This window comes from Bos indicus, chromosome X, assembly GCF_029378745.1.
Source record: "Bos indicus isolate NIAB-ARS_2022 breed Sahiwal x Tharparkar chromosome X, NIAB-ARS_B.indTharparkar_mat_pri_1.0, whole genome shotgun sequence".
NCBI lineage: Eukaryota > Metazoa > Chordata > Mammalia > Artiodactyla > Bovidae > Bos > Bos indicus.
In genome coordinates, this window is record NC_091789.1 from 40997990 (window position 1) to 41021376 (window position 23387).

Below are 23387 nucleotides of genomic sequence, written 5' to 3' on the forward strand. Positions count from 1 at the left end.
CATTTTGATGGTGAATTTTGTGAGAATTTTTGGCCTTATCAATTTTTTTATGTAAGTTTAAAGCAATTACTTTAGTCAATGTATCTACCAAAGCATTTTTTATATGTAAAGGGCCAAACAAGCCGGAATGGGCTCTCTGTCCCACAAAATATTTTTTTATCTCTGTGTTTAATCTCTTTTTGTAAATCAGATAACAAGGAGAAGATAGTAGTTTTATTTTTTGGAATATTAGTTTCTATATGAAGAAATCACCCTACAATATATCCTGAGTCAGTCAAAAGATTGAAGGTGTGGTCTCTTAAATGTGGAAAAGCCTAAATAACTGTTTATAACTCAGCCTTGACATTTTATTTTCTTGAATTAAAAGATCTTTCAAAGGCCTTGGAGCTGTAATTTTCTGTACCCAAAAGGTTAGATCACTAGATCTAAATGTTCCATGGCCCCTAGCTTGAGAAGTCAAGGGTTTTTTTTTTGTCTGATAATAAGGTAAAAGCAAAAGCTGTGTTACTCTTTGACTTTTATTAATTTGTACAGTTTTGGTAGGCAGCAAGATCAAAATTTTAATTTTTTTAATATAATCAGAATCGACTACACCAGGCACCACCGAAATTTTTTGAAAAGAAAGTGAGCTATGCCTCAGCACAAATCTTACAATGTCTTTAGGTAGGGGGCCAGCCACTCCTGTTGGAATTGGAATAACCGGCACGTCAAGGGTTAATATTGTTGTTAAGTCTCCTTACCGTTTCACTTTTTTTTTTTTTTAGCCTGGGTGAGGTCCCCCTGAGGGGGTTTTTTTCCAAGGAGCACACTCTGTATATTGTGTACGCATCTGCTTTAAAAGTTCTTTTGTTCAAAAAACTTTTTATCTTTTCTTTACCCTGTCTTTCTCTCTCTAGTCTCACCTTTTGTCTCTGTGTCTCTGGCGTTCGAATCTCTTATCTTTCTCAGTCTCTCTCTCACTCTTTTTTTCTTTTGTAGCACCCCCACCCCACATACCACTTTTTCTCTAAGTCTTTTTTGGTTTTGTCTAGTTCTTTTTTTGGGACTCACAGAGTTCTCGTCTTTAAGTTTTTATCTCCTTTTTTTTTTTCTCTCTTGCTGTCTTGCCTCGTCTCTTTTTGTCCCTTATAATCTCTCTCTCTCTCTTTTTTTTTTCCTGCGGCCCTCTACAACCACTGTTTTTTCTTCTCCCGTATTCCCCTTTTCACTTTTTATCTTTTGTGCAAACTTGTCGGCCACCCACAGGTACAATCATAACCACCCTGCATTACAATCTCAAATTACTTACCCTTTAGATTAATGAGCAGGATTTAAAGCATCTCTAATCATGTTTTATAAAGAAAAGGTGTCAGTGGGGACTTTTTTCGGGCCATGTAAAGTGTAATAAGTTTTTAAAAGTTTGTGTGGAGGGGGAGGGAGCTCGCCAGGGCACTCAGCCACAGCGGACACTGTTTTTGTTTAAATGTAAAAAAGGATTGAATACTAGCTTTTTTAACCTTATTATTATTTTTTTGTTTGTTTAACAGTTTTAAGATTATTTTTATAAAGAGTTTTTGTTTTTTAGTTTCAGAGTTACCCATTTCAGAAAATCTATTATCTTTTTTACTTCTTTGTCGAAACGATTCCTACTTCTTACTCCTCACCTTACTTATCTTATGTAGGGGGGTCCGCGACACCCTGAGTGGGGTCTTAAGCCATCTGAAAACTGTACAATGGGGGAGACTTACCTTTGGGTCCCTGTTCGGGTGCCAGTTGTCAGGGTCCAGCCCCAGCAGGATCCAGGGGTACCCTCAGGATGATGGCATAGACGATTAGGGATAGATAAAAGAGAAGAGAAAGAGGCTTGATCTTCTTTGGTTTACACAGAAAGCCAATAAAGCTCTTGTGTTCCAAGGAGTCATCCTGAAAGAAGAACAGAGAGAGAAAAGGAGGGAAAAGGAAAAAAAGAATGACACGGGGAGACCAAGCTTCAGTGAGCAAGGCCCATAACTTTATTTTCAAAAGGAACATTTATACCTTGACTTGTACATAGAGGGAAATGAAAGATGCAGTCATACAGAGTCAGCCCAACCATTATATTTGTTTTGTCTTTATTGAAACCAGGATTTTTTTTTTTTTGCATACCTTTCTCATAAACAATGTTGTGTACAATATCTTTTGGCCTTGGAGGCCTGTGGACATTTTATGACCTTTTTTTGATAAAGGCTGATCAGCCAGAAGACTTGTTTTCCCTTAAAGTGTTTTTTTCTTTATTTTTCTCAGCCTCAGAAAGTACTAAACAGAGTTACATTTTCACAGAGCAAAGGTGTAGTAGGTTACAATAAAGAAAGAACCAATTAGCTCAAAGGTCTAATGTGGTTAATTTTAAGGCTACTGCTTGTTTTTTTTTTTTTTTTTTTTCTTACATTTTAACTATGTTAACCAATGTACTCCCAGGTGCACAATGGATAAGGGATATGGGCACTTGGCAGCAAGCATTGGCCCAATAACTAAGCCCTTTACCAGTACTGTCTATTTTAATAATTTTTCATCTCTTAAAGAGCTCTATGTTCATTAGGACTTTCAGAATGTTTTGGCTTCCCGTGCCTTTTAAGGTTGGGGAGTTGTGAACAATTATGTGTGCTAATTGTAAGAGTATGGATAAACCTGTCAGGCAAGCTAGAATGTCAACAGAGGGGTTAAAATAGAAATATTTTTTTCATGCCCAGGAGACTTATTAACTAAAGCCCTAAGTTGACTTTTTCCAGAGACAGGTGGTCGGGGATAGCCCCCTGTTAATGACAGAAGAGTTGGTGAAAGGCATAAAATAGTAAGACAGACAGATTTTTGTTTCAGGGGTAGATGTTTGAGCAGATCTAGGGGGTCTCTTGAGGCCTGATCCCGCCTTTGCCTGTCAGGTCTCTTTCACATGACCTTTGTCATGGGTGGGATCTCCTGTGGTGGCTCCCGCACTCTACACATGGACATCACCAAGTGGTCAACACTGAAATCATATTGATTATATTCTTTGTAGCCATTGATGGAGAAGCTGTATACAGTCAACAAAAACAAGACCAGAAGCTGACTGTGACTCAGATCATGAACTCCTTATTACCAAATTCAGACTTAAATTGAAGAAAGTAGGGAAAACCACTAGACCATTCAGGTATGACCTAAATCAAATCCCTTATGATTATACAGTGGAAATGAGAAATAGATATAAGGGACTAGATCTGATAGATAGAGTGCCTGATTCATGGGGTCGCCTGATTCCTGGGGTCACAAAGAATCAGACACGACTGAGCAATTCAACTGAACTGGCAATCTTGATTCCAGCTTGTGCTTCATCCAGCCCAGCATTTCTCATGATGTACTCTGCATATAATTTAAATAAGCAGGGTGACAATATACAACCTTGACATACTCCTTTTCCTATTTGGAACCAGTCTGTTGTTCCATGTCCAGTTCTAACTGTTCCTTCCTGATCTGCATACAGGTTTCTCAAGAGAGGTGACAGAGGTCTAGACCATCCCCAAGAAAAAGAAATGCATAAAACTACAATGGTTGTCTGAGGAGGCCTTACAATTAGCTGTGAAAAGAAGAGAAGTGAAAAGCAAAGGAGAAAAGGAAATATATACCCATTTGAATGCACAGTTCCAAATAATAGCAAGGAGAGATAATAAAGACTTCCTCAGTGATCAATGCAAAGAAATAGAGGAAAACAATAGAATGGAAAAGACTAGAGATCTCTTCAAGAAAATTGGAGATACCAAGGAACATTTCATGCAAAGATGGGCTCAATAAAGGACAGAATGGTATGGACCTGACAGAAGCAGAAGATATTAAGAAGAGGTGGCAAGAATACACAGAAGAACTGTACAAAAAAGATCTTAATGACCCAGATAATCATGATGGTGTTATCACTCACCTAGAGCTAGACATCCGGGAGTGTGAAGTCAAGTGGGCCTTAAGAAGCATCACTAGGGACAAAGCTAGTGGAGGTGATGGAATTCCTGTTGAGCTATTTCAAATCCTAAAATTTGATGCTGTGAAAGTGCTGCACTCAATATGTCAGCAAATTTGGAAAACTCAGCATTGGTAGCAGGACTGGAAAAGGTCAGTTTTCATTCCAATCCCAAAGAAAGACAATGCCAAAGAATGCTCAAACTACTGCACAATTGCACTCATCTCACACACTAGTAAAGTAATGCTCAAAATTCTCCAAGCCAATACATGAACCATGAACTTCCAGATATTCAAGCTTGTTTTAGTAAAGTCAGAAGGACCAGAGATCAATTTGCCAACATCTGCTGGATCATTGAAGAGGCAAAAGAGTTCCAGAAAAACATCTTTTTCTGCTTTATTGACTATGCCAAAGCCTTTGACTGTCTGGATCACAATAAAGTGTGGACAATTCAGAAAGAGATCAGAATACCAGACCACCTGACCTTCCTCTTAAGATAAAACTATAGAGGCTATGTGTGGTTGCCAGAATTTGGGGAAGAAAGTGATCGATTAGTAAGTGGAGCACAATGGATATGGGGGAAGTGGAATTATTCTGTAATTTAATGATGGATACATGCATGCTCAGTGATGTCCAACTTTTTGTGACCCTATGGACTGTAGATCACCAGGCTCCTCTGTCCATGGAATTATCCAGGCAAGAATACTGAAATGGGTAGCCATTTCCTTCTCCAGGGGATCTTCCTGACTCATGGATCAAACTTGCGTCTCCTGCATTGTAGGTGGATTCTTTATTGCTGAACCATTGGGGATACATATTGCTATTTATTCGTCAAAACTCATAGAATTTACAGTTCCTAAAGTAACCCGTAACATAAACTATGGACTTTTATTATCAATAATGTGTCAGTATTGATTTATCAATTCTAATAAATGCACCCACAAGTGCAAGATGTTAATAATAGGGTAAACTGGAGGAAGAGATAAGGGAATATGGAAACTTCTGCATTTTCTGTTCAATATTTTTGTAAACTCAAAAATGATTTTAAAAATAGCCCATTAATCAAAAAAAGAGAAATGCAATATCAAATCACAGAGAATATGGATAAATCACATGGATATTCTTATGTGTAAGAAGCCAGTCAAAAATGGTTACATATTATATGACTCTAAAAATATAATACTCTAGCTAAAAACAAGTCTATAACAATGATAAAATGATTGATGGTTGACAAGGGTTTAGGGGCATAGATGGAGCTTGATAGTGCTTAATAATGTTATCCTTATCTTGTTTAACTATTGTCTTATCAATGTATATCTGTATCATATCCAGTTTTGGGTCTTAAAAGTAAGTATTGTTTAATTTTTTAAGAACATGCTGAACTTATCCAAACTTATTGTGGTATTTTACACTACTGCTGACAATTAGAGTCAATATGTTTCATGCCCAGACAGAATTCAGTGTTGTTAGTTTTATGATTTTTAGCCATTGATATGAATGTATAATAGAAACATAAACTTCCCTGGTGGCTCAGTGATAAAGAGTTTGCCTGCCAATTCAGGAGATGTGGTTCAATTGTTGAGTCAAGAAGATCCCCTGGAGAAGGTAATGCCACCCACTCCAGTATTCTTGCCTGGAAAATCCCATGGACAAAGTGCCTGTCAGGCTACAGTCCCTGGGATTACAAAAGAGTCAGACACAACTTAGTGACTAAACAACAGCAATAGAACCATACTGTGTATTTAACTAAAAAACAAACAAACAAAACAAAAACCTGTGATGAATTTTTCATGTGCTAAATGATTAATATCAGTTCCATTTCTTAAAATAAAAATTTAAATGTGTTTTTATTTTTTTTAATTTTATTTTAATTTTAAACTTTACATAATTGTATTAGTTTTGCCAAATATCAAAATGAATCCGCCACAGGTATACATGTGTTCCCCATCCTGAACCCTCCTCCCTCCTCCCTCCCTATACCATCCCTCTGGGTCGTCCCAGTGCACTAGCCCCAAGCATCCAGTATCGTGCATCGAACCTGGACTGGCAACTCGTTTCTTATATGATATTTTACATGTTTCAATGTCATTCTCCCAAATCTTCCCACCCTCTCCCTCTCCCACAGAGTCCATAAGACTGTTCTATACATCAGTGTCTCTTTTGCTGTCTCGTACACCGGGTTATTGTTACCATCTTTCTAAATTCCATATATATGCATTAGTATACTGCATTGGTGTTTTTCCTTCTGGCTTACTTCACTCTGTATAATAGGCTCCAGTTTCATCCACCTCATTAGAACTGATTCAAATGTATTCTTTTTAATGGCTGAGTAATACTCCATTGTGTATATGTACCACAGCTTTCTTATCCATTCATCTGCTGATGGGCATCTAGGTTGCTTCCATGTCCTGGCTATTATAAACAGTGCTGCAATGAACATTGGGGTACATGTGTCTCTTTCCCTTCTGGTTTCCTCAGTGTGTATGCCCAGCAGTGGGATTGCTGGATCATAAGGCAGTTCTATTTCCAGTTTTTTAAGGAATCTCCACACTCTTCTCCATAGTGGCTGTACTAGTTTGCATTCCCACCAACAGTGTAAGAGGGTTCCCTTTTCTCCACACCCTCTCCAGCATTTATTATTTGTAGACTTTTGGATCACAGCCATTCTGACTGGTGTGAAATGGTACCTCATAGTGGTTTTGATTTGCATTTCTCTGATAAGGAGTGATGTTGAGCATCTTTTCATGTGTTTGTTAGCCATCTGTATGTCTTCTTTGGAGAAATGTCTATTTAGTTCTTTGGCCCATTTTTTGATTGGGTCATTTATTTTTCTGGACTTGAGCTGTAGGAGTTGCTTGTATATTTTTGAGATTAGTTGTTTGTCAGTTGCTTCATTTGCTATTATTTTCTCCCATTCTGAAGGCTGTCTTTTCACCTTGCTAATAGTTTCCTTTGATGTGCAGAAGCTTTTAAGGTTAATTAGGTCCCATTTGTTTATTTTTGCTTTTATTTCCAATAATCTGGGAGGTGGGTCATGAGGATCCTGATGTGATGTATGTCAGAGAGTGTTTTGCCTATGTTCTCCTCTAGGAGTTTTATAGTTTCTGGTCTTATGTTTAGATCTTTAATCCATTTTGAGTTTACTTTTGTGTATGGTGTTAGAAAGTGTTCTAGTTTCATTCTTTTACAAGTGGTTGACCAGATTTCCCAGCAGCAGTTGTTAAAGAGATTGTCTTTAATCCATTGTATATTCTTGCCTCCTTTGTCAAAGATAAGGTGTCCATATGTGCATGGATTTATCTCTGGGCTTTCTATTTTGTTCCATTGATCTATATTTCTGTCTTTGTGCCAGTACCATACTGTCTTGATAACTGTGGCTTTGTAGTAGAGCCTGAAGTCAGGTAGGTTGATTCCTCCAGTTCCATTCTTCTTTCTCAAGATCGCTTTGGCTATTTGAGGTTTTTTTGTATTTCCATACAAATTGTGAAATTATTTGTTGTAGCTCTGTGAAGAATACTGTTGGTAGCTTGATAGGGATTGCATTGAATCTATAAATTGCTTTGGGTAGTATACTCATTTTCACTATATTGATTCTTCCAATCCATGAACATGGTATATTTCTCCATCTATTAGTGTCCTCTTTGATTTCTTTCACCAGTGTTTTATAGTTTTCTATATATAGGTCTTTAGTTTCTTTAGGTAGATATATTCCTAAGTATTTTATTCTTTCCGTTGCAATGGTGAATGGAATTGTTTCCTTAATTTCTCTTTCTGTTTTCTCATTATTAGTGTATAGGAATGCAAGGGATTTCTGTATGTTGATTTTATATCCTGCAACTTTACTATAGTCATTGATTATTTCTAGTAATTTTCTGGTGGATTCTTTAGGGTTTTCTATGTAGAGGATCATGTCATCTGCAAATAGTGAGAGTTTTACTTCTTCTTTTCCAATTTGGATTCCTTTTATTTCTTTTTCTGCTCTGATTGCTGTGGCCCAAACTTCCAAAACTATGTTGAATAGTAGTGGTGAAAGTGGGCACCCTTTCTTGTTCCTGACTTTAGAGGAAATGCTTTCAATTTTTCACCATTGAGGATAATGTTTGCTGTGGGTTTGTCATATATAGCTTTTATTATGTTGAGGTATGTTCCTTCTATTCCTGCTTTCTGGAGAGTTCTTATCATAAATGGATGTTGAATTTTGTCAAAGGCTTTCTCTGCATCTATTGAGATGATCAGATGGTTTTCATTTTTCAATTTGTTAATGTGGTATATTGCATTGATTGATTTGTGGATATTGAAGAATCCTTGCATCCCTGGGATAAAGCCCACTTGGTCATGGTGTATGATCTTTTAAATGTGTTGTTGGATTCTGATTGCTAGAATTTTGTTAAGGATTTTTGCATCTATGTTCATCAGTGATATTGGCCTGTAGTTTTCTTCTTTTGTGGGATCTTTTTCAGGTTTTGGTATGCGGGTGATGGTGGGCTCATAGAATGAGTTTGGAAGTTTACCTTCTTCTGCAATTTTCTGGAAGAGTTTGAGCAGGATAGGTGTTAGCTCTTCTCTAAATTTTTGGTAGAATTCAGCTGTGAAGCCGTCTGGACCTGGGCTTTTGTTTGCTGGAAGATTTTTGATTACAGTTTCAATTTCCGTGCTTGTGATGAGTCTGTTAAGACTTTCTATTTCTTCCTGGTTCAGTTTTGGAAAGTTGTACTTTTCTAAGAATTTGTCCATTTCTTCCACGTTGTCCATTTTATTAGCATATAATTGTTGATAGTAGTCTCTTATGATCCTTTGTATTTCTGTGTTGTCTGTGGTGATCTCTCCATTTTCATTTCTAATTTTATTGATTCGATTTTTCTCCCTTTGTTTCTTGATGAGTCTGGCTAATGGTTTGTCAATTTTATTTATCCTTTCAAAGAACCAGCTTTTGGTCTTGTTGATTTTTGCTGTGGTCTCTTTTGTTTCTATTGCATTTATTTCTGCTCTAATTTTTAAGATTTCTTTCCTTCTACTAACCGTGGGGTTCTTCATTTCTTCCTTTTCTAGTTGCTTTATGTGTAGAGTTAGGTTATTTACTTGACTTTTTTCTTGTTTCTTGAGGTGTGCCTGTATTGCTATGAACTTTCCCCTTAGGACTGCTTTTACCATGTCCCACAGGTTTTGGGTTGTTGTGTTTTCGTTTTCATTCATTTCTATGCAAATTTTGATTTCTTTTTTGATTTCTTCTGTGATTTGTTGGTTATTCAGCAGCGTGTTGTTCAGCCTCCATATGTTGGAATTTTTAATAGTTTTTCTCCTATAATTGAGATCTAATCTTACTGCATTGTGGTCAGAAAAGATGTTAACAACAGCAACAGAACCATAGTGTGTATTTAACTAAAAAAAACAAAAAACAAAAACCTGTGATGACTTTTTCATGTGCTAAATGATTAATATCAGTTCCATTTCTTAAAATAAAAATTGAAATGTGTTTTTAAAAGCATTTGCAATAATTAGATTTATGATTAATACCAGTACTTTGCCAGATATATCTTTTTTTGAATATTTTTGCCATGTCTTGATTTATCTATTAATTTTCTTAATGCTAAGAAGAAACTTTAACTTTTGGTTATGTCTAGTTTTTTTAATATTTTCTTTTATGCTTATTGCTTCTTATGTCCTAAGATGCAGTTGCTTTAATTGACGTAACAGAAATATTTTACTATGTTTTCTCTTAATTTTGTAATTTGAAAATTTACTTTTAATTCTGTAATTCATATTGAATAATTTTTATACTTGAAGTAAGTTAGATGATTTATTTTTTCATGCACAGAAATATACCCATTTCTTGAAAAAAGTTTTCTTTCCCTATTTGGTCATTTTGGCATCTTTGACATTATAAAACACATTTTTAAAAGTATTTCCTATGTTTCAAAAAGTTTACAAAAGTAAGCCAAGTTTCCTTTCTATAAATTATAAATTCAAAACCAAAATCTTTAATTTGGTAGTCAATGCCTTCTGCTAATTGATCTTGACTATATATATATATAGAGCCTTGATTTTTCCTGTCTTCAAATATCCTCCAACTATAATTATGTTATTAACACAAATAACAGCTGACACTCATTGAGCAAATATGTCCTATGCTGTGTGTTAAGCATTGCAGATGCAATATAACTTATCCTAACAACAATTTTGGTAGCTAAATATTATGCCTACAAGAGTAAAGACAATCTCTGTCTGGTTTAATTCTGTGCTCTAATACCTAGGACCTCCCTGGTGGCTCAGACAGTAAAGCATCTACTTACAATGCAGGAAACCTGGGTTCAATCTCTGGGTTGGGAAAATCCCCTGGAGAAGGAAATTGTAACCCACTCCAGTACTTTTGCCTGGAAAATTCTATGGATGGAGGAGCCTGGTAGGCTTCAGTCCATGGGGTTGCAAAGAGTTGGACACGACTGAGCGACTTCATTTTCTTTCTTCTTTCTTTCTTTCTTTCTAATACCTAGAGAAGTGAGTTATACATAGTAAACATTCAGTGAATACTTGTTGAACCTGAACTTTATTATGAGGAAGGTAATACTTCAAATGTCTATTATAGACTATCACACAGCAGTTTATTAATAGATTAGGAAATGACCCTCATGTCTATCTATAAATTTATAATCAAAATCACTATATGATAAATGCCCCGTGAATTTTCTATGCATATTTAGCTTTCACTCATATCACTTAACTGTACACCTTCCTGAGAATTCTAAATTTACTACCACTAATTAAATTCCCACATTTCCTTTATGATTAAGTACAAGTTTTAGGTTTTCTAAATTTTTTTTGCAGATCAATGCCACCCAACCCCATACTATTCTCTGCTTTCCTCTGTATCTCCTCCACAGGTGGGTGTACATATGAAGCATGTTTACAATCACAAAATAAATAAGCAGTTTTCAACCCTGGTTGTGTACAAGAAATATTTGTAGAGATTTTTGGAAAGTACACATGTCTATGTTCAACTACAGATATTCTGAGTGAGAATATTCTAATTTAGAGCTTGAATAGCTGAAAAATTTGCAAGTTATCCAGGCGTAGTGGATGCTCACATACATTTGACAAATCTCTCTACAAGACCCAGACATTTATTCCCTCCACTGCCAGATAGTTGTTGATGTATCACAGCTGAAACCCTATCAAAAAAATCACTGTCTGCAAAAGGAAGCTACCTCTCTCAAGATTATACTTCTATCCTAGAAGTAGCTTCACTCCCAATGATTTGTCATTTAATGAGTACAAGTTTTGCCTCCTCGCTGCCCCTTGTTTCAATTGGGACAACTCTAAAAGACCATTTCAGCTCCAGAACTTACTGGTAGAACAGCAGAGACTTCTGTTGCCATTGTACTGCTATTTAACTTCTGCCACTGTTGATTCTTGCTTCCTTTACAGTTGTTAAGCACAGGGACAAGTCTCAATAAACTTCATGCATGCAACTTTTAGAGTCTCCAAATCTAATTTCCAGACCATCTGACTTACTGTACTAGGTGATTCTAATGTAGAAGCAAGAAAAAATTACTGTACTATATAGTATGTTCTTTATGGGAAGAAACGAGCTATCTTCTGCCATACATATCTAGTAAAATGTTTCTAAGTACAGAGAAAAAATGTATATTTTAAAAATGGTTGGAGGGTTGTGTCAGGAGCAGCGTTAGGCATTACTGACAAAATGGAGGCACGGCCCCCAGCCCCCTCTCCGCATTCCGCAGGCATGGATCCTGGGATGAAGGACTTAGGCCTTGTAATTCTGACTTGTCTTTTCCTCTCCTTGGCTGAGTTGACTAAAAAGGAATATTAAGGTGCTTATTGTTCTTGAGAGGAGCATGAGAAGGCCCAAAGCCTTCTGCAGCTGTGCTCAGAAAATAATTCATAAAGTTAATCATTGACATTTGTTCAAGGACTTTTACAACAGAGTGTTCCAGGATGAGCACATAGGCCATAGCTTGAGGTCATGGGAGGGATTGATATCTGAAGTCTATCTGTGAGGAGAATGTTTATGGCAAAGGAGTTTACTGAATTTAGGACTTAGAAATAATTAAAATAGTTAGAAGTTAAAGATTTAAGGAATGTTGTAAAGTTAGCGTATTTTACTATGCTTATAGAAGTTAGGAATTTTTAGAGACACTATAGCTAGAAGCCTTTTTAAGATATAGTGAGCTCAGGATGTTAAGGGCAAACAGGACTTAGGAAGATAAGTAGTAAACTGAGGAATGTAGCATGAGTTACAATGTAATCACAAGTTAACTATAGGACACATTAGAAGAGGTAGATAATAGATGATAAGGCTGATTCCAGAGAATCACTGAAGTAGGAACTCTGTTTGAAGAGCAACAATGATTTATGGAGATAATAAATCTGGGAGAGGGGGAACTGAAAATGCCAAACCTCTGGCTTAATGTTTTTGTAAAAGTATAAAAGAGAATCTTAAACTTGGAATAAATAGGCAGTCCAAAAGAAAAATGAGAGGCTGTCTCATTACTCGCCGACACTGTCCATCTCTTCAGGTTGAATCCCTGGCTGCTGGAGTTGGACTCTGGCAGGGTTGCAGTTCTGAGACAAAATGGTCTGGTCTCAATTTTTTCTGTTCCTTCACTTTTAATAAAACTAAATATCCTTGAAATAATTTAATAACCAAAGGATTCTGAAACATGGAAAAACAAAGATGGAATGGCTAGAGATATAAGGGTTTTAAAAGTGTAATCATGGTGAGTTCTATGTTTTGTTTTTGATCTCCAATATATATTGTACTGAACACTTACTTGATACATCTGAAACCCATAACTACAAATAGATTATCCTTTGAGAATAAAAAAAAAAGAAGAAGAAGAAGATTCCAGTAGGGAAAACTCATAGCTCCTGGAAGAAGTGGCCCAATCTATCTGTGGCTTAGTGTTTAGCAGAGCTCCTGGTTTCTGTCCATCTCACATATTAGACCTATATGCAGAAGTGGGATGATATAATGGCTACAGTGGCAGCTACAAAACTTCTGAGCAATGAAATATACTAGAAATATAGAGACACATTGCATAATGATAAATGAATCTGTACATCAGAAGACATCATGATCCTAAATGTACATGCACAAGATAGCAGAGCCTCAGAATATATGACCAAAAAACAATAGAGCTGCATGAAGAAAGAGAAAAATCTGTAGGCATAATGTGAAGTTTCTTTTGGGTATGATGAAAAGGTCTTAAAACTGACCATGGTGATAATTGCATATATCTGTGATATTAATAAAATGTTATTTAATTTTAAACTTCAGATGGGTGAATTGCATATTTTGTGAATTATGCCTCAATAAAGCTGTTAAAAAATGCTACAAGAACCAAATGGAATGAGATATTGATTTGGCATGTTAGATATTAATGCACTGAATCTGTTCACCAGAAAGTAACCTCCATGGGAGCTGTTTTTCCCTTTCTATTTTATTAATTGCTATATCCCAAGATCCTGGTCATATCTGACACTCAAAACATAAATGTTGCTGTTACCTCTTAGCTGTGGGTACAAATATGTTTATATTCACTCTTTAAACCAAAGTACACTCGATTCTCATTCTTCCTTTCCTTACAGCCACACCCTCCCCATTCTGATAGAAGGGAAACTAAAATTGAGATGCAGATTTTACAGGATGGTAGAGAGGAGATTAGAAAGTAAGAAAAAATTTTAGCCGTTTGTGTTTCCTTATTGAAGAATAACTGTACTTTGTTGATAAAAATTTGTGCTTAGTAAAAGTAGTCAACTTTACAAAGTTGGAGATGTTCAAAATATAATTATAACAGACACTATTTGTTGCTACCCAGTGTAAATTCCACCACATTTCTTTTTGTTAACAAATACTCAATTTTGCTGCAGTATTACAAGAATATGTATTATGCAAACATTGGGCTTTCTTCCACCCCAGAAATGAATTGTGATTAATCTAGGCTGATCATCATATTTTATCCTTATGGTACTAAGGGTTCTCCAAGAAACAGAATGAAGAGAATTGAGTTCGTGTGTGTGTGAGAGCATGTGTTTGTGTGGGGAGAAAGAAATTTAAGAAATTTAATCATTCTGTTTTGGAGGCTGACAATTCTAAAAGATCCAGGGTAGTCTGATATGCTAGCATGTGTGCATGCTCAGTTGCTTCAGTCATGTCTGACTCTTTGCGACCCTATGAACTGTAACCTGCCAGGCTCCTCTGCCCATGGGATTCTCCAGGCAAGAATACTGGAGCGGATTCCCATTCCCTCTTCCAGAGGATCTTTCCCACTCAGGGATCAAATCCACATTTCCTGCGTCTCCTGCATTGCAGGCAGATTCTTTACCTCTGAGCCACCTGGGAAGTCCCTGACATGCTGGAGACCCAGAGAATAGTTGATACTGTAGCTCGAGTCCTAAGACAATGTGACAGTGTATGGGTAGAATTTCCTCTTCTTCAGGGAAGTCAATCTTATTCTTAAGGTTTTCAACTGACTTGATGAGGCCTCCCCTCTGCACATTATGGAAGGTAATCTTTATTACATTCTACTGAATTAAATGTTAATCTTACACAAAAATTATTTTCAGGAACATCCAGTTATGTCTGGCTAAATAATCAGGTACATAGCCTAGCCAAGTTTACACATAAAATTAACCATCACAAGTTCATCACTTGTCTACTTGGCACCTACATGCAACTCTTTAAATCATACTTCATATTCAAATAAATACAATAATAAGATTAAGAGTCTGCTTATTATGACACAACTATCTTCTGTACAACCAAAAGCACACAACCATTTCCCCAGAAGAGGAGGTAAAGTCTTTTTGTGGTGTTCATTCTTTTTCTTGATAACTTGCAATTCAATTATTATAAAGTTAAAAATATTTAAATATTATTATATAAAGACAACTTAGTTATGTTATATAATATATATATTACACACTTTATAATGGGCTTCCATGGTTGATCAGTGTTAAAGAATCCACCTGCAATGTAGGAGAATCCCTGCAATGCAGGAGATGTAACTTTGATCCCTGGGTCAGGAAGATCCTTTGAAAAAGGAAATGACAACCAACTCCAGTATTCTTGCCAGGGAAATCTCGTGGAAAAAGGAGGCTTGCAGGCTACAGTCCATGGGGTCACAAAGTATCAGACTGAATTAGACAGTGTCTGACTTAGTGACTAAACCACCACTCCAACCACCACCACATACATGATAGATTATTTAGTAATTATATGTATTACACACATAAATAATAATAATTATATATATATATATATATATATATATATATATATATAATTAAGGAAATATATACCCATAAAGGAAATATATACCCATTTGAATGCAGAGTTCCAAATAATAGAAAGGAGAGATAACAAAACCTTCTTCAGTGATACACACATAAAGGAAATATATACCCATTTGAATGCAGAGTTCCAAATAATAGAAAGGAGAGATAACAAAACCTTCTTCAATGATCAATACAAAGAAACAGAGGAACAAAATAGAATGGGAGAGACTAGAGATCTCTTTAAGAAAATTAGAGATACCAAGGGAATATTTCATGCAAAGATGGACAGAGTAAAGCAAATAAATGATATGGACCTAACAGAAGCAGAAGATATTAATTAAAAAAGTGGCAATAATACACAGAAGAACTATACAAAAAAGATCTTCATGACCAAGATAATGATGATGATGTGATCACTCAGCTAGAGCCAGACACCATGGAATGTGAAGTCAAGTGGGCCTTAGGAAGCATAACTACAAACAAAGTTAGTGGAGGTGGTGGAATTCCAGTTAAGCTATTTAAAATCCAAAAAATGATGCTGTGAAAGTGCTACACTCAATATGTCAGCAAATTTGGAAAACTCCAGTCCCAGGACTGGAAAAGGTCATTTTTCATTCCAATCCCAAAGAAGGCCAATGCCAAAGATTTTTCAAACTACTGCACAATTGCACTTATCTCACATGCTAGCAAAGTAATGTTCAAAATTCTCGAAGCCAGGCTTCAAAAGTATGTGAACTGTGAACTTTCAAGCTGGTTTTAGCAAAGGGAGAGGAACTAGACATCAAATTGCCAAGATCTGTTGGATCATAGAAAAAGCAAGAGAATTCCAGAAAAGCTTCTACTTCCACCTTATTGATTATTCCCAAGACTTTGATTGTGTTGATCACAACCAATTGTGGAAAATTCTTCAAGAGATGGGAATACCAGACCATCTGACCTGCCTCTTGCAGGTCAGGAAGCAACAGTTAGAACTGGACATGGAACAACAGACTGGTTCCAAATAGGAAAAGGAGTACGTCAAGGCTGTATATTGTCACCCTGCTTATTTAACTTATATGCAGAGTACATCATGAGAAACACTGGGTGCATGAAGCACAAGTGGGAGTCAAGATTGCCAGAAGAAATGTCAATAATCTCAGATATGCAGATGACACCACCCTTATAGCAAAAAGTGAAGAACTAAAGAGCTTCTTGATTAAAGTGAAAGAGGAGAGTGAAAAAGTTGGCTTTTTCTCAATATTCAGCAAACTAAGATCATGGCATCCAATCCCATCTCATGACAAATAGATGGAGAAGCAATGTAAACAGTGACACACTTTATTTTTTGGCTCCAAAATCGCTGCAGATGGTGACTGCAGTCATGAATTAAAAGACACTTGCTTCTTGGAGGAAAAACTATGACCAACCTTGACAGCATATTAAAGAGCAACAAAGTCCAACAAAGGACTATCTAGTCAAAACTATGGTTTTTCCAGTGGTCATGAATGGATGTGAGAGTTGGACTATAAAGAAAGCTGAGTGCTGAAGAATTGATAATTTTGAACTGTGGTGTTAGAGAAGACTTTTGAGTCCCTTGGACAGCAAGGAGATCAAACTGGTCAACCTTTAAGGAAATAAGCCCTGAATATTCATTGGAATGACTGATTCTGAGGCTGAAACCCCAATACTTTGGTCACCTGATGTGAAGAACTGACTAATTTGAAAAGACCCTGATGCTGGGAAAGATTGAAGGCAGGAAGAGAAGGAAATGAAAGGATGAGATGGTTGGATGGCATCACTAACTTGATGGTCAAGAGTTTGAGTAAGCTTTAAGAGAGTCATTTCCTAGACAGGTTGATAAGAAGTCTAGGGGTCCTCAAGGAGAGAGGGGTCTGGAATTCTCAAGGAGGAAGAAAGGACAAAGTCCCCCCCCCCCCCACATCCCTTAGGATTATATAACAATAATGTTTCCTGCTTGGGGACAGTCTCTGGAAAAAACCTTCTGGTTAATCCTGTTACCTTAAAATGTAAATTATGGGAGTAGATCTAGTGAGGTCTTTACAACCTCCAGACATTCTTTTGATTCACTGTAATAACTAATTAGAGAGTGTATAATTTCTTTGCTAACACTAGCAAGGGGGTACTCTTTCTACCCCTTTCTGATGCCTATGTCAGAAGCTTTCTCTATGTCCTTTATACTTTAATAAAATTTTATTACACAAAAGCTCTGAGCGATCAAGCCTCATCTCTGGCCCCAGATTGAATTATTCTCCTTTGGAGGCCAAGAATCCCGGTGTCTTTTCATGGTTCAGTAACACCCTTTCATCTTGAGGGCTCGTTTGGGATTCTTCAGGACAAGGTAAGGATGCTTGGAGCTCTAGTTCTCTCTTCCCCTAGCAAACACGTTTTCTGCTGTACCTTACTAACTCTACGGTGTGCTTGTGTGAATGAATGAAATGCCCTGCGCCAAGCAAGTGAGGAGCCCTGCTCTGTGGTTCCGGGGCAACCTCATATGGCTTATGGCAGAAAACTGTCAGGGGTTTATATCAACCTGCCAATGCCAAGAGGCACCCAAAGTCTCCTTTGGGGAACCCACCAGAAACGGGCAAAGCATGTGGACCTAACTCTCCTTTCTCAGTCAAACTTTTTGGTCTCTTTGACCATTTCATAACTCCTTGGAAATTAGAAAGTGAAAGTGAAGTCACTCAGTCATGTCTGACTCTTTGCAACCCCACAGACTTTAGCCTACCAGGTTCCTCTGTCCAAGGGATTTTCCAGGCAAGAATACTGGAGTGGGTTGCCATTTTCTTTTCCAGGAGATCTTCCCAAATGAGGGATTGAATTCTGGTCTCCTGCCTTGTAGGCAGATGCTTTACCATCTGAGCCACCAGGGAAGCCTGGAAATTAGAAGTACTAACCTAATCTGTCGGATCATAGACTTTTAAGGACGTGTGATCTATGCTGTTACTGTATACTGTTACTTAGATCCCAAGCTTGGATTGGTAGTCAGGAAGTGCCTAGCCTCACTAGACATGGAAACTTTGGAAGTTAGAGCTCTAGCTCCAAGAGCATCTCTGAGGTTAAAGGTTACTCAGATTGGAACTACAGTGGATTTTTTTCCTTTGGTAATACTGGCTCTTAGTGGACCAGAGGAGATTCTTATACTGGTGTGGTGATGCTTAGGAGGCTCCTATACTGGTTTGGTGTCTCTTGGAAGGAACATCTCAGTTTTATGTTTGTATCAGTCTTATTGTGGTCAGGAATATACTCAAAGTCGTGCACAGGCACTCAGGTGATGAGAATGTTTCTCCCCAGAGTCTTAGCCTGGGAGGCATTCCGGAAGGTTACTCTGATTGCACCCCGGGTGGCATCAGAGGCAAGCAAGGTTTTAATAGTAAGGAGCTGGACGTCAGTCAGGGATGCCATCAGGTCTACCTCTGGTGCATCTCCACCCTGTTTCGGAGGTAGAACCAGGAGGGACGAGTATGTCACTTGCGTTGGTAAGGGACAAAGTCCGAAGAGGAAAGAAAAGCTTAGCTGTAAAGTCTGTCTATACCCCCATCTAGACCAGGGAGGAATGCCTCCGGTAGAAAGAGGGCGCTGGTCACTTCTTTTCTCTCTTACAGATCAGATAAGATCAGATAAGTCGATCAGTTGTGTTGGACTCTTTGCGACTCCATGAATCGCAGCTCGCCAGGCCTCCCTGTCCATCACCAACTCCCGGAGTTCACTCAGACTCACGTCCATCGAGTCACTGATGCCATCCAGCCATCTCATCCTTTGTCGTCCCCTTCTCCTCTTGCCCCCAATCCCTCCCAGCATCAGAGTCTTTGCTAATGAGTCAACTCTTCGCATGAGGTGGCCAAAGTACTGCAGTTTCAGCTTTAGCATCATTCCTTCCAAAGAAATCCCAGGGCTGATGTCCTTCAGAATGGACTGGTTGGATCTCCTTGCAGTCCAAGGGACTCTCAAGAGTCTTCCCCAACACTACAGTTCAAAAGCATCAATTCTTCGGCACTCAGCCTTCTTCACAGTCCAACTCTCACATCTATTCATGACCACAGGAAAAACCATAGCCTTGACTAGACGGACCTTTGTTGGCAAAGTAATGTCTCTGCTTTTGAATATGCTATCTAGCTTCGTCATAACTTTCCTTCCAAAGAGTAAGCGTCTTTTAATTTCATGGCTGCAGTCACCATCTGTAGTGAATTTGGAGCCCCCAAAAATAAAGTCTGACACTGTTTCCACTGTTTTCCCATCTATTTCCCATGAAGGGGTGGGACCGGATGCCATGATCTTCGTTTTCTGAATGTTGAGCTTTAAGCCAACTTTTTCACTCTCCACTTTCACTTTCATCAAGAGGCTTTTGAGTTCCTCTTCACTTTCTGCCATAAGGGTGGTGTCATCTGCATATCTGAGGTTATTGATATTTCTCCCGGCAATCTTGATTCCAGCTTGTGTTTCTTCCAGTCCAGCGTTTCTCATGATGTACTCTACATATAAGTTAAATAAACAGGGTGACATTATACAGCCTTAATGAACTCCTTTTCCTATTTGGAACCAGTTTGTTGTTCCATGTCCAGTTCTAACTGTTGCTTCCTGACCTGCATACAAATTTCCCAAGAGGCAGATCAGGTGTTCTGGTATTCCCATCTCTTTCAGAATTTTCCACAGTTTATTGTGATCCACACAGTCAAAGGCTTTGGGATAGTCAATAAAGCAGAAATAGATGTTTTTCTGGAACTTTTGCTTTTTCCATGATCCAGTGGATGTTGGCAATTTGATCTCTGGTTCCTATGCCTTTTCTAAAACCAGCTTGAACATCAGGAAGTTCATGGTTCACATATTGCTGAAGCCCGGCTTGGAGAATTTTGAGCATTTCTTTACTAGCATGTGAGATGAGTGCAATTGTGCAGTAGTTTGAGCATTCTTTGGCATTGCCTTTCTTTGGGATTGGCATGAAAACTGACCTTTTCCAGTCCTGTGGCCACTGCTGAGTTTTCCAAATTTGCTGGCATATTGAGTGTAGCACTTTCACAGCATCATCTTTCAGGATTTGGAATAGCTCAACTGGAATTCCATCACCCCCATTAGCTTTGTTTGTAGTGATGGTTTCTAAGGCCCACTTGATTTCACATTCCAAGATGTCTGGCTCTAGGTCAGTGATCACACCATCGTGATTATTTGGGTCGTGAAGATCTTTTTTGTACAGTTCTTCTGTGTATTCTTGCCATCTCTTCTTAATATCTTCTGCTTTTGTTAGGTCCATACCATTTCTGTCGTTTATCGAGCTCATCTTTGCATGAAATGTTCCTTTGGTATCTCTGATTTTCTTGAAGAGATCCCTAGTCTTTCCCATTCTGTTGTTTTCCTCTATTTCTTTGCATTGATCACTGCAGAAGGCTTTCTTATCTCTTCTTGCTATTCTTTGGAACTCTGCATTCAGATGTTTATATCTTTCTTTTTCTCCTTTGCTTTTTGCTTCTCTTCATTTCACAGCTATTTGTAAGGCCTCCCCAGACAGCCATTTTGCTTTTTTGCATTTCTTTTCTATGGGAATGGTCTTGATCCCTGTCTCCTGTACAATGTCATGAACCTCATTCCATAGTTCATCAGACACTCTATCTATCAGATCTAGGCCCTTAAATCTATTTCTCACTTCCACTGTATAATCATAAGGGATTTGATTTAGGTCATACCTGAATGGTCTAGTGGTTTTCCCTACTTTCAAGTTAAGTCTGAATTTGGCAATAAGGAGTTCATGGTCTGAGCCACAGTCAGCTCCTGGTCCTGTTTTTGCTGACTGTATAGAGCTTCTCCCTCTTTGGCTGCAAAGAATATAATGAATCTGATTTTGGTGTTGACCATCTGGTGATGTCCATGTGTAGAGTCTTCTCTTGTGTTGTTGGAAGAGGGTGTTTGCTATGACCAGTGCATTTTCTTGGCAAAACTCTATCAGTCTTTGCCCTGCTTCATTTTGTATTCCAAGGCCAAATTTGCCTGTTACTCCAGGTGTTTCTTGACTTCCTACTTTTGCATTCCAGTCCCCTATAATGAAAAGGACATCTTTTTTGGGTGTTAGTTCTAAAAGGTCTTGTAGGTCTTCATAGAACTGTTCAACTTCAGCTTCATCAGCGTTACTGGTTGGGGCATAGGCTTGGATTACTGTGATATTGAATGGTTTGCCTTGGAAACGAACAGAGATCATTCTGTCATTTTTGAGACTGCATCCAAGTACTGCATTTCGGACTCTTTTGTTGACCATCATGGCCACTCCATTTCTTCTGAGGGATTCCTGCCCACAGTAGTAGATATAACGGTCATCTGAGTTAAATTCACCCATTCCAGTCCATTTCAGTTCGCTGATTACTAGAATGTCGACATTCACTCTTGCCATCTCTTGTTTGACCACTTCCAATTTGCCTTGATTCATGGAGCTGACATTCCAGGTTCCTATGCAATATTGCTCTTTACAGCATCGGACCTTGCTTCTATCCCCAGTCACAGCCACAGCTGGGTATTGTTTTTGCTTTGGCTCCATCCCTTCATTCTTTCTGGAGTTATTTCTCCATTGATCTCCAGTAGCATACTGGGCACCTATTGACCTGGGGACTTTCTGTTTCAGTATCCTATCATTTTGCCTTTTCAAACTGTTCATGGGGTTCTCAAGGCAAGAATACTGAAGTGGTTTGCCATTCCCTTCTCCAGTGGACCACATTCTGTCAAATCTCTCCACCATGACCCGCCCGTCTTGGGTTGCCCCACGGGCATGGCTTAGTTTCATTGAGTTAGACAAGGCTGTGGTCCTAGTGTGATTAGATTGACTAGTTTTCTGTGAGCATGGTTTCAGTGTGTCTGCCCTCTGATGCCCTCTTGCAACACCTACCATCTTACTTGGGTTTCTCTTACCTTGGACATGGGATATCTTATCACGGCTGCTCCAGCAAAGTGCAGCCATTGCTCCTTACCTTGGACAAGGGTTATCTCCTCACCGCCGTCTTTCCTGACCTTCAACGTGGATAGCTCCTCTAGATGGGAGCTAACAATTTCAGCCTCACTCCTTTGAACTGTACCCTGAAAAACTGGGATAGATTTGATCCCCAGGGCTTAAAGAAGACACACCTGGTCTTCCCATGTGATACTGCATGGCCGGGGTACCCACTGGAGGACAGTGAATGGTGGCCAGTTGGAGCATCTCTTAAGTACAATACTGTTTTACAATTAGACCGGTTCTGTAGAAAACAAGGAAAATGGGTAGGAGTAGTATATGTGTTGCCTTTTTTCTCTCCACAAAATACGCCAGACTTATTTCCTAAGGGTATAGATTTGGGTGTGACTCCCTCAGCTCACGCCTATCCTCCTACTTTGCTAGATGAGATGAAGGACAGGAGACAAAGAGATAAAGAAAAGCAGCTTTGTCTAATCTGTCCCTGGGATCATATACACAGAGCAGCCAGAGAGACTGAGGAACAGCCACACAAGCTTTTGCCTCTTCATGAAGCACTCTCTGGGAGAAATAATCAGTCTATGAGAGTTAATAAGCCTTTTTATTATCTAGAAATACAAAAGAAAAAATCAAGGTGGATCTGGGAGACTATTTAGAGGACCCAGAAAAATATATTAGAGCTTTTAAAGGTGTTACTCTGCTTTATGACCTTACTTGGAAAGATGTGATGTATATCTTGGGACAAATGCTGACCTCTGACTCAAAGACTCAAGTTTTGGGAAAAGTAGTTGCTTATTAAGATAAATGGTTTGGTAATGAAGCAGAAGAGAAGAGGGAGGACAAGATAACTGCCCTCCCCACTGGGAATCAGGCAGTCCTAACTACAGAACCAGACTGGGACTACAACACAGCTAAAGGAAGATGGGATCAGAGTCCTTTTGTCAGATGTATTCTTGAAGGACTCAGGTAGGTGCGTTCTAACCCTTTAAACTATGGCAAAGTGGCAAACAGAACAGGAGGAGAAGGAAGCTCCTGGTAAATTCCTAGATAGACTGAGAGAAGCCCTTCGCAGATTCACTGAGATTGATCTTGAAAGTGAAGAGGGAAAAGTGATCTTAAAGGATAGATTCCTCATTCAGCCGGCTCCAGATATCTGCTGTAAGCTATTAAAATGGGCATATGGACCAAATCAGTCTTTACATACCCTGTTACAACTGGCTCAGA